This window comes from Topomyia yanbarensis, chromosome 3 (assembly GCF_030247195.1).
Source record: "Topomyia yanbarensis strain Yona2022 chromosome 3, ASM3024719v1, whole genome shotgun sequence".
NCBI lineage: Eukaryota > Metazoa > Arthropoda > Insecta > Diptera > Culicidae > Topomyia > Topomyia yanbarensis.
Genome location: NC_080672.1, coordinates 283,748,006 through 283,760,946, shown reverse-complemented (window position 1 = coordinate 283,760,946; position 12,941 = coordinate 283,748,006).

The window sequence follows — 12,941 nt, the reverse complement described above, 5'->3', positions numbered from 1 at the left end:
GTGACAAAATGGGGACATTGACTAAATCGGGCAATTTTTTTCTTTATAATAAACCGAAGCTGTTAAAATATTCTTCCCGTCCCTTGATGTAGTCTGATAACTATTTCTGATTATGATGAACTTTTTATTTTTGTATATTTCCATCTTCATGATAAGGAAAACATGCTCAAGAAAGGATTTACTCGAATTCAGTCTTGTTCGTCTGCTAGAGCCCATCAAACATATGTTCATATTTGGCTGATAAAATCGGGGTTTCAATGTATTATAATAGATATTCAGCATTCGAAAAAGTTTCTTGTGAACGAGTGTAGAACGACTTTGTTTCTACTTACTTGAAATCAGCGGCGTAGCCAGAAATTCGGTTTGGTGGGGCTTTGGTGAAAATCGATCATACTGTCCAAACGGCATAATTCCGAAACCGTAATTTTTGAAGTTTTAAAATTATGCAGAATTAATTTTTCAGAAAATAGTAACAGAGTTCGTTTCTTTAGCGAATTTGTTAAGACTTTATTGTAGTCATGAATATTAACATGAGAAAATTCACCACAAATGCTTCTTGGACGATATACCGCCAAATTATTTTATCAAATGATGCGCTGTTTAACGTTTGTAAAACTCATCGAAGATACTAAACCTCCGAAATTGGCGGTTTCAAAATGATGTTATCTTGATCTTAAATTACTGTTTTTAAACATTTGACCTATACATACAATTAGTCATACAACAAAAATCAAATGCTCATCACAATCGATCAGAACCTGCTAGAATCGAATGGAAATCGTCATGTTTCATAAATTTCTCTCTACATTCGGAAAGTGTTATCCTCGTTATTAATCATATTACGTTTTCGTCTCAACTCGACGCATTCCCAAAATAAAAACCTGTTTTAATCCACCTAGTGGTGCAATTGTGCTTGTCTCATTTGTCCAGACTACGATTCCATGGCTGGTTATGTTCAATACAATGGTGGAAATGAATATTACATGTTCAGTACGATTTGCACATACATACAACGGATCGACAGCCACGATCTTGAGATACTATGTGATACTGAAACATCGCTTGAAACCAACGACGGATCATGGAGAAAGATCCGGGAGGTCCAGGTCCTGCCGAAAATTTTCAACTTGTTAAGAAATTTTAAATTAGTTTTAATTTTAAAGAAGCAACCCTTCACTGCATACTCCCTCCGGGCCGGTATGATTGACGATTTTTAGAGTGATTGCATAACCTTTCTATATGAGAAAGGCAAAAATGTACCAAAGTCCAAAGAAGTCAATTTTTGTCAAACATCTCAATGTTTCATGCATTTTAAAGTCATTTGGCATCAAAAATACAAATTTGATTTTGAAAATTTTTCATTTCAGTTTATATGGGAATTTGCTGTGTGATTGCACTCTTCAACTCGTAACTCCGGAACCGGAAGGCCAGTCAATAAAAAATTCAATAGCAGCCGATGGGAAGGTTTTACCTTTCATTTGAGACTAACTTTGTGCAAATCGATCTAGCCATCTCTGAGTAACAGAGGTCACATTTTTTTACACATACACACACATACATACACACAGAGCCATTTTCCGATTTCGACGAACGCAGTCGATTGGCATATGACACTCGGCCCTCCGGGTCGGGATTAGATTGACGAATTTTAGAGTGAATGAGAAAGGCAAAAACATTTTTAGCAAAGGTTGAAAGTTATGCATTTTTTTGGTGAGCAGTTCTATGTTTCATAAACACTAAATCAATTTTAACTTCGCTTCCTATTAAATAAAGACCCTTATCACAGTACATCTCTACAAAAACGAGCTCAATTTGAAAAGAAATCTAAGGATTATGATTGATTACAGAACTCTGGAATTTTCTATTGGAATGTTTTCAGGCAGGAATTTGATATTGATGCTATTAGACAACTGTGAAATCAAGGCCAATAGATCAGTTACATATCAGGACCCCATTCCGACAATTTATCAAAAGTCCTAATGATGTTTACAACAACAGGTTATCAATCTACGGATCAGATAATTGTTATTGTAATATTGAATTAAATCAGTCTGCATCAATAAATTTTCAACTTCAATCCAATATTTTTTTGGGTATTGTGGGGGGGGGGAAGGGTTGTATGGTGTTAAACCCCAAAATCTTCTCTTGGCTACGCCGTTGCTTGGAGTTTTTTTCGCTTTTCATTTTCCGATATGTTTCAGATCGATCCGATGGTTATAAGTTAGAAAAATTTGCAGTCAGAAGGTTCGCACAAATGAACATTTTTGTACTGATAAGTTATTAAGTTCCTTCCAGACCACTTGGAAGTCTTCGGTGATTTTTTCTAGCGGTTGCAGATTGTAAAATTAAATACAAAATTCGTTTTATCGAAATAATGTTTAGCTTATTTCAATGGATTATTACTATATTGAACAATAAATAGGCGACAAAGAGTAATCAACAAACAAGCCATAACTTTTAAAGTATTCAAAATAGATATTTAAAGTCTTTAATAAAGTTATTCGCAAAAGTGAGAGCTACAAATTTGCTGAAGACATCATTTCGATATAATCACTTCCAAGAAAATTTGTGAAAATATCTCACTCATAAGGGGATTAATCAGCAAAAGCACAATACCAAAAGAAAGGGCATATTAACTCCATTAAATTCTCCGAAGATACTATTGACCTCAAATAAGCCGTTTTGGCGTTAATAATAGATTACATGTTTTTGGTCATATTTCTGGCAATAAGAATTGATAAAAATCTTTCGTCCGCATTTAATGTTAAATATCTCTTTTGATAATAGTCCGATTTCAACAACCTATAGCTTGTTCGAAAGGTATTCGTTAAAACTGTCTAAAAACATATAAAATGTTAATCTATATCGTCAATTTCGGCAGATAATTGAAAAAACTGCAAAAAACGCCATTTTTACGCATTCAAACATTCATATCTTGGAAACTAAACATCAGAATCAAAAACAAATTAATAGCGTTCATACTGTTTTTTAGTTCTTTCATGTAAAATTGGTTTGGATAAGATCGGTTCAGCCATTGCTGAGAAACACGAATGAGAATTTGTCCGTTACATACACACACAGACATTGTCCCAAATCGTCGAGCTGAGTCGATTGGTATATAAGACACGGCCCTCCGGGCCTCGGAAAAAATCTTGAAAGTTTGAGCGAATTCTATACATTTCTTTCATAAGAAATGTAAAAACAATTGTAATTTCTATAATAAATATTCAATGTGGTAGCGTTTATTTGTAATTACAGTTTTCAATCGTATTAGAATGTTTACCACTAGGTTTTGTGTGTATAACTTAAATTTTATCCCGTTCTTCTAAACAGTAGTTTCTAAGATCATTCTCATTATAATCCGGATAGTTTCGCACTTTTTATCCAAATACTCCCATTTATTTTTCTAATCACTTAATAAACGGAGTCCGCAGTAGAGAATCCGTAACATTTAAACAATTATAAATTTACTCTAAACGTTTTTTGCACGCCTTTAGGTTCTTCTCCTGATCGAATTTCCAATATCCACAATTTCTTAGTAAAAGTACCATTTTACGGAAGCTTTGCTTTAAAATTTATTTTAGTATATTCATATTAAAATACACATTCTGATCCATCATTCCATCAATGAAGACCAAATTTCGAGCACTTCTAGTGGACATATAATACCCCATACAATAAATCCACTGTCCCTGCGCTTAGCTGCTGTTATAAGTTATAAGTTATACGTCCAGGTCTGAGTTCGATTTCCTCCACTCGAAACAACAGTCATTTGAGTCAAAGATGTTGAATTTGGACTCGGTGACAAAGTTTACAATCTTTCCAATATTCCGATAAAATGTTTCAATGTTGTTTAATAAATAAAAAAATCAATACTTTGTTCTTCTCATTGATTCTTGCTCAGAACACAGGCATTGTAATTGTCCGTTCTTCATACATTACGAACCATACCAGAGCAAAAATAAAAATCGTTTATCCCTCATCGTAATTTTTTTACAGTTTTAAAGTTTTTTGAAATATCTGGCCTACGTATCGTTCGCCCCATCAAAATTTTTAACGACATGTTAAATAGTTGGACGCAACCTTTGAACAATTTCAAAGATTTCATGAAGTGATTTAGCTTCATTTTGGTGAGTAATAATTAGTTTCCGTCCCATAATGGCAGTTAGTTTACTTTTTTAACCATTACGTTAATTTGAGGCAATTTCTTAAACTAGTGTAGAAGAAACTGTACCAATGAATGCTTTTCTGTAGTCATAAAATCTATTTTTCTAAGTAAAACAAAAATTAAAGAAATAACAGATCTTAAATTACAAATTAATTGACTTTTCAAAAGTGTACGATTATGAAATTGTGCCATTTTCATACCAAGTAGTGATTTTTTATATGTAGTGTACGGAAACTTGCACACTTTAGATTACAAATGATAAGAAAATGACAGATGATGATTCTACTAACAAATTTACAAAACAATACCTATATTAAATAGCGCAAACATTTATGAAACAATATTAAACATATACACTAGAGGTGTACGAATACGAAATTGTGTCACTGTATATGCAATCAATCGGGTTTGAGAACTTTTCGATTTATTCTTTTGTTTTCAAGAAAACAATTTCCTTTTTTATTGTTCTTCTGTATTCCGGGGATAACGGTATTTACCGAGAAATATATTTTTTCCCGAATCCCGGGAAGCTGAAAACCGTCGAAATTAGAAACTCTACTCAACACAACATATATAACCCCTTCAGGAAAATTCAGTTTTTCCTACATAATTGCATTACGGTATCGATTTTGTTGGCTATTTTCGCCAAATTTGAGACTAAGAGAATCGAAAGTAATGAAATTGAAAGACGGATAGGTATTCTAGATCGAATCAGTTATAAACTTAGAACGGCGTCGGCGGTAAAACATGATGATGATTTATGTTCTACCATAGACCATGCGGTAGACTTGGATGCAACGCCCAACTCCTACTCTGCAGAAGGCAAATAATTCTTCACATTTCCTTTCGATCATGCCCATATGAGCCTGCCTAGTTCTAGTTTTCCGTTCTAAGTTTATAACTGATTCGCTCTAGAATACCTATCCGTCTTTCAATTTCATTACTTTCGTTTCTCTTAGTCGCAAATTGGCCGAAAATAGCTAACAAAATCGATACAGTAGAACCTTGCGGCAATTAAAACATAGTAACATAATTGCATTACATAATTCGTTTGTGACGGCGCCGGTGGTTGAGTGGTAAGCGTGACCGCCACTCATTCCAGTTAGCCTGGGTTCAATTCCAGCCGAGGTCGTTGAGATTTTTCTGAGGTGAAAAAATCTGTGGTCACGTCTTCCTTCGGAAGGGAAGTGTAAATCCGTTGGTCCCCGGTCCATGAAATTAGTGGATCCAGCCCTCTGGCAACCCCTATACCATCATATGGAGTTTGACAGCGACCAACATATATGGGGCGTTATAGCTATAAAGCCCCAAACAAAGAATTATGTTCGACCCTATACACGATATTCAAGCATTCCACACGATGTTTTGCATCTTGTGGAATGATTTAATACCATATTATCCAGAAAATCGACATTTAGTAACTAATTACAGCTTTTAATCATTCGATTCAAAATTAATGTTTTGATTTTCGTGGCAGTGATGCTGTCTGTACAGAGACGTCGTCCTTGACAGGGGGTGGGTGGATCGATATCTAGTCCAGGTAGTGGAATCACCTCTCTGGCGTCGGTAAAGAAGAAGTATATCCAACTTCTATACTCTACTAACAAAAATATCCTCCTCCCGTGATACTTGTGGAGTGCGCAGTAGTATATACGGCCTCTAGCAAAAGCAAGTATCGGACTAACAATTCCTTCCTTGAAAGATGTTTCGCTAATCCCAAGCATAATTATCTACTGATTCCCTGTGCAACTTCAGCTAGTCCCGATCGATAACGGAGTAGCAGCCAGGGGTGGTCGCATAAGCTCAAGCTCAAGCTCATAATTGCATTACATAATTCGTTGGTATGTCTATTTTATGGGTAATTTTCTGCTTTTTCATTGATTTAGTTTAGCCTTTGAGATTTTCTAGGACAACATCATATGCTGATTTGAGCAGTTCTCTGAGTCCTGCCACTATCCCATGTAGTATGTGTTACCAAAAACATCGCGAAGCATCCAGTTCTAAATGTTCTCAATCGTTATAATATCCGAACAGAGTGCTAAGAGTTATAAGAAATGTCTCATCACACTGTTAGGTGGATCAAAAACGTTTTTAGTACTGGATTTAAAGCAATTTCTTCATGAAAATTTTAATATTTTCTAAATAATATTGTCAATCAATTGGCCTTGAACTATTTTGCGAATCGATTCGTGAGTTCAACATGAAACGAGCGCACCATAACGAAAACATCATCACCATAGAGCCGGTTAATATTTACATTTTTCGATATGATATTTGTGAATGATAACCATCTGTAATTCATGCTGTGTAACGTTTTTGAACTATGTTTGATCGGTTTCTTATGGCTAAGATTGGGTAGATCGAAGGAAAATATGTACATTATGCATATTTCGGTAAGTGTTTTTCCCGCGATATTTTAACCTCCACGCTCTTCTCTCGCTCGCGACTTCCATATGCACCTATCTATCCTTGCATGAAACATAGACTTTCACATTCCGACTAATGTGTGCGCGTATGGTGTAAATCAAATGGAATTCTCGTTGATACGAGGAATTACCTGATTTTTCTTTGACAGCCAAATGACGCTTTAATTCACCTATTTATGATTTTTTGTGTTTGATTGCGTCACTTGGGTGCTTTCTATTGACGGCACTGCCTGAGAAATCTGCCTCATGATTGGCAATTTCTCCTTTTCTCGTGAACTTTACGATTGTACCGATTTTTAAAAGATCACTTTTATTACAGAGATATTGAATTATTACCAATGTTTAAGTTAGACATACTTCTGAATCGGTTGATGTATAAATGATTAAAATCCATCTAGCAATAGCGGAGTTATAAGCGTGCAAACCTTAGTTTCGTTACATAGGAGATATTTTAGATCCATGAATGACTCCTAGCCCCAGATAGTAACTTAAGCCATTTTTAAAGTCAAATGTGGCCGACGAGTACGAAACAGTGTACTTGACAAAGTATCCTGCTAGTACTTTGGTGTTTGGGTTGGTGGCTTTGGATGGTATTAAAAATGGGTCCAGCATTCATTGCAGAAAGTGACAAAGTAAATACTATGATATGTATGTATTGACATTGTAAGCAACAAATTTTCAAACGGTGAATATGAATAAAAAATTGGATTGGACCAAATTTTGTGCATAAGGGCGGGTGGGTTTTGTAGTATTTCAAATACTCCTTGTTAGCAACTAATACCATTTTGGGGCCAGTTAGACAAGTACAAAGCATCAATAGTATGTACTTTCGCAATGCGGACTGGAGCTGAATGTTGTAATTCCGGAAGCGTATCGAAGCCATAATAGCGGAAATGGAATCTCGATCAATCATAGCTGAAGTTTAAGACTTTAAGGAACATACCTCTTTTAAATAATTTAAAAAATCAAAACAATAGATATTAAAAATTGTCAGGAAAGAATGACATTATCACGCATACAGATATTTCATGATTTAACGGATTGAACCTCCAGATTTTGGTAAATCTAACACCTAAGTAACAAAACGAAACAAATCAGGTCTAGATAGGTCAAAATGAATGCTAAACAACTACTCGATGAAAACGGTTCAATGAATCTAATTTCCATGAAAAATGCATATCCATAAGTATGAAGAACAGCCCTTCTTTCCAAAACGTTCCCACGCTTCGCTAACGGGAGAATCGCAAAACACCGAAATAATGATTCGCCTGGTGTGTATGTAAGTGGGGTCTCTACGCACAGCACAGAGTTCCATGTTCGACTTCCAGAGAGGTCTGTTGTGGCTGCAGACTAAACCATTTTGGTTGGTAATTTTTCGTTTCCTTCAGGAACGAATCGCCAACACGTGTCTCACCTGGTTCAGGTTCAGGTTTCTCGGCTGACGAGGAAACAGCGAACATCATCGAAACTCAAAGCCACAGCCGAGTCTTCACTGGCGCCAAAAAATATTATTTTTGAAAATGTCTACGTTTAGTATGCTATGCCATCCAATTATATATGCTGCAATCAAAATTATTAAAAGAGTTTTCAGTCTAGCAACAGCAAACACCACCTCTTGGAAAGTGAAAACGGAACTAAGCTATTATCGTTTCTCGCTCAAGAAAATCCGTCGGAGAAAACGCAATATTGTTGAATGATTGAAGCGACGACGAAGCTTTGACTTAATGGAAAACACTTTGGGCCAAGGTTATCTCCGCCAAAACCATGTCAAACACTTTTTTAATCATATCGAATCCCATTAAAAACCTGAAAATCCATTCTTCCTAAACTTTAACAAAAAATTTGTTTTGCGGAAAACTTGTCTCAAAAATTAAATCTTCGAATACATTCATAATAATGAGACCCAGTCTGGAGGCACAGCCGAAGCTGACTAACGAATCGAGGGACCTTTCTTTGGGACTTAATTTGATAAACATTGGAGATTTTCTCTATCTCTATCATCCTATACAAAATTGTGAAATAATGACTGAAATCAAAACATATGGTTATGTATAATTATGCTCATTATATGCTAATTCGAACTGTTTTTGTTTCTCGCTTCCAAACAGATCACGAGGCCTCACTACACCGAGCTCATTCACAGTCCAGAAATGTGATGAAGTGCAGAAATTTTATCAGGTGATTGGACGGGAGATCCGAGGGATCAATAGGTGGGTAATCGATTTGGATTTTTAATCACCAATGCTTGCTGAGGGACACTAAATCACATTAAACTATAATTGACATGCGGTATAACACTTGCTGGAAAAAACGACCATTAATCCTTGAAAATAATGGTTTATTATTACGAAGAATAATATTGTAAAAAATAGGCGGCAGTTTCGTGAGCGAAATAAATTCAAACGATATTTTACAATTTACATTCCCAAACAAGTTATTGAGATTATTCCGACTATCAATTTTAAATTGACGTATCTTTGTTTGGCGCAAGATTATTGCACAATAAATGCATTCATTCCAACAAGAAATTCGTGAGGTTCACCGGTTTTATCAAGTTGATTGACGTTAGATTCGAGAATAACGGAACTTATTCCCACATCATGTGCATCTTCCCACTAGTGATGGCATCGCCACTGCCGCAAATGCCACCAGGTCGTTCTCAGCCGGAATGCATCGGTGCAGCTGTAGCAAAATCGCCCCGATTCGAAATGTTGCGCACGTTCTATTTGTGCGAGTGAGAGCAAATTTATGAATATGTAAATTTTATGACACGAATGAAAAATAACTCTTTTTCGTCAAAGGCATAAACGCCTATACGTTTGATCCCACCTTCACGGGATTTTCTGTTCGGTGCGGCGTAGTTTGTCTGATAAGTACATAAATCAATGAGATATTTTCCTGCTATGCACCTTATCATCATTTTTTAGACTTCTTTGTATTGATCGTATGAGTTCAAGAAAGAGGAGGGAAATGCGCGTTCTTTGCATATTCACATATCATGCGGTTCGGTTGTGCTTTTTCGAGCATTTCAATAAATCACTTCGCGGAAAAATTACACACCGGAAACTATGAGTTTTTGATAGATTTATGTCCTTACGTGCATCAAACAGACACTTTTCACAGACTGGAAGAAAATCGGGCCCGGGATTCGCCGTCTGCATGGTTTTGGTTAGCCGTATAATTACACAACAATGCGGTTGGTTTTCGAATCGATATGTTTTCAATTCACGTTGTAAATGACTTCTTTAATGAAGCAATTAGAGACCATTTTCGCTTGAATTTGTAGCTTGGGTATATGCAAATTCTACACAATTTTCAAGGATACGCAGCATAAAAGCCACTGTTAGCGAAGAGCTTGTTTAAAATTTAATACCAATTATGCTCGTCGGAAATGGAATGGCTCGATTGTATACCTATACGACAAACGATTTACAGGTCGACAGCGATATGTTATGACAGTAATTACTGACTCTGATGTAAACTAATTGGTATTTTTGTCGAGTCGATTCAAGTTTATACTTTTATCGCATGGTAAAATTCTAGATTACCATTGATTTCCGATTATGAACATGCTTTGATCTTTAAGGGTTTTTGCGTCATTCAGAATGCAGCAAATGTCTTGTCGTATTTTGTCATCACAATAACCCTTATTCAGCAATATTAGGCACTTTTTTATTCAGTTCGTTTATTTAATTGGCACAAATGCGTTAGCTTGGCGGTGCCAAATTCTTTTTTCATTTGGAATGTCTTAAAACTAAGAGGTTACAATGTACAAATATATATATTTTTTATAATACTAAGAGGATCACTCTTTTAACAAGAATCTTAAAACTAAAAATTTGAACAGTAGGTTTTTTACGAAAAAAATATAGCTATCTTAACCCTAAAACGTTGCACTGGGGTACGAATGTACCCTAGCCGTGTGAAGACGTGAATTCGGCATTTATCGACCTGGGATCCTAACCATAATTCAATTTAGAGCTCCTAGTAAGAGTAGGAAAAGATGGTACAGTAATGTTTCGAGTATATCACTATGCGTTTATATCAACACTCGTTTATATCACCCTCAAATATATCAAAGTTTTGTCTCGATTATATTACGCTTTTTTGAAAACAGACAAGGCACACTACGTTTTGATCCAATTAAGCCACATGTTGTGTTCTGGCACTTTCAGGATTTTTTTACAATTGATTTGCTTATTTACATGTAGGGTTATGCGCCTATTATTGGGTTTCGAACTATTTCGTTAAGGGTTTATATATGATGCGGTCGGTCAAAAAGTCGAGCTTTTTATTTTTTTATCTTTAAGCATAGATTCTTAAGAAAGTATCTGAGATCATACGTCTCCCAACCTTTGAACGGAACGGATCGTTATATTTCACAGTGGTGTTCGGTGTGTACATTTCAGTGAGTGAAGGTCATCCTTTGTTCGTTCGTTAGCTGCCATTCTGCTGGTGCCTGCAGTAAATCCAGTACATTGTTTTCGCTGGTGCGGAACAATCGACGTTGTTTGCAGATAAGTTTTGCTTTATTTTTTTTTCCTCGTTTGCTTTCTTTCCTTTTCCCTACTTTTACTCTACCTTGTAATCAAATAATAAGACACATTCCCGTTTATATAACGCTCTGCCCTCGTGCTTAAATGGCCGAGGGCGAAATACCATCTGATGTAATCATGGAAGCCCCTGATCCCCCTAATACTCGCATTGCTCCCCGTATAAAGCAGTACCCAGAAGGTTCCTCTGGGCCATGGGTGGTATATTTTCGGACCGGAGAGAAACCGGTTAATATATTAAAACTTTCTCGAGATCTGACTGCTAATTACCCGGCCATAACTCAGATAACACGTGTTCGGGCAAACAAGATACGTGTTCTAGTGAATGATCTCGGCCAGGCAAACGCGATTGCTTGCTGTGAGCGCTTTACGCGGGGATTTAAAGCGTACGTGCCTTGTGTGGCCTGTGAAATCGATGGGGTAGTGTCCGAACCGGGCCTTAAATGCGAAGAACTGTTGGAGCACGGGGTTGGCTGCTTTAAGGACCCCTCTCTTGAACAGATTAAGATCTTAGAATGCAAACAATTGTATACCGCAAACACCGAGGGAGGTAAGACTACCTACTCTCTATCAGGCTCGCTTCGGGTGACATTCGCCGGGTCCTCTCTTCCCAACTACATCCTCCTTGACAAGGTTCGCCTACCAGTTCGCCTGTTTGTACCGCGGGTCATGAGCTGCAGAAATTGCAAGCAGTTGGGCCACACAGCCACATATTGTGGAAATAAGAAACGATGCGGCAAATGCGAAGGAGAGCATGAGGATGACTCTTGCGACAAAGAAACTGAAAAGTGTATTTGCTGCGGGGGCCCTTCACATGCTCTTAAATCATGCCCTGCGTACAAGCAGCGCGGGAATAAAATTAAGCGCTCCCTTAAGGAACGCTCAAGGCGTTCTTATGCAGAAATGCTAAAGAATGCTTCGCCATCTGTCTTGTCCGAAAATCCCTATGCTGGTTTGGCTAACGTTGAGCAAGAATCTGACGACCCACGAGAGGGAACATCTTTGGTTAACCCAGGGGAATCCAGGAAGAGGAGAAATCCAGCTTCCCCTACATTGCCGCGTAAGGGTGCCAAGGTGTCGTCCACTCAGAGTGCGCCAACTACAATCAATAAATCCAACGGAAGTGATGCACAAAAGCCGAAGCAATTTGCTCCAGGACTTGGAAATATTAATTCTAACAAGGAGTACCCACCACTTCCAGGGACACCAAAAACCCCAAGTGTCCCCTTTTTTCAAATAGATACTCAGTCCAGTAGCGGACTAATGAAATTTTCTGACATAGTGGACTTAATTTTCACAGCTTTCAATGTTACTGATTCTCTTAAAAGCCTTCTGATACGTTTTCTCCCTATAGTGCAAACATTTTTGAAGCAGTTGACTACTAAATGGCCCCTCCTTGCAGCGATCGTATCCTTCGATGGCTAAGTCATCGAACGAGGTCACCGATTCGATCACTGTTCTACAGTGGAACAGCAGAAGTATCCTCCCGAAAATCGATTCCTTTAAATTTTTAATAAATAGTTTAAAATGTGATGCTTTCGCATTATGTGAAACTTGGTTAACTTCCGATATAAATCTCAACTTCCACGACTTTAATATAATTCGTCTGGATCGAGAAAACCCCTATGGAGGAGTACTTTTGGGGATCAAAAAGTGCTATTCTTTCAACCGAATTAACCTCCCTTCGACACCAGGCATTGAAATTGTCGCTTGTCAAGTTTTAATCAAAGGTAAAGACCTTTGCATTGCTTCCATCTACATTCCTCCTAGAGCCTCGGTAGGGCACCGAACGCT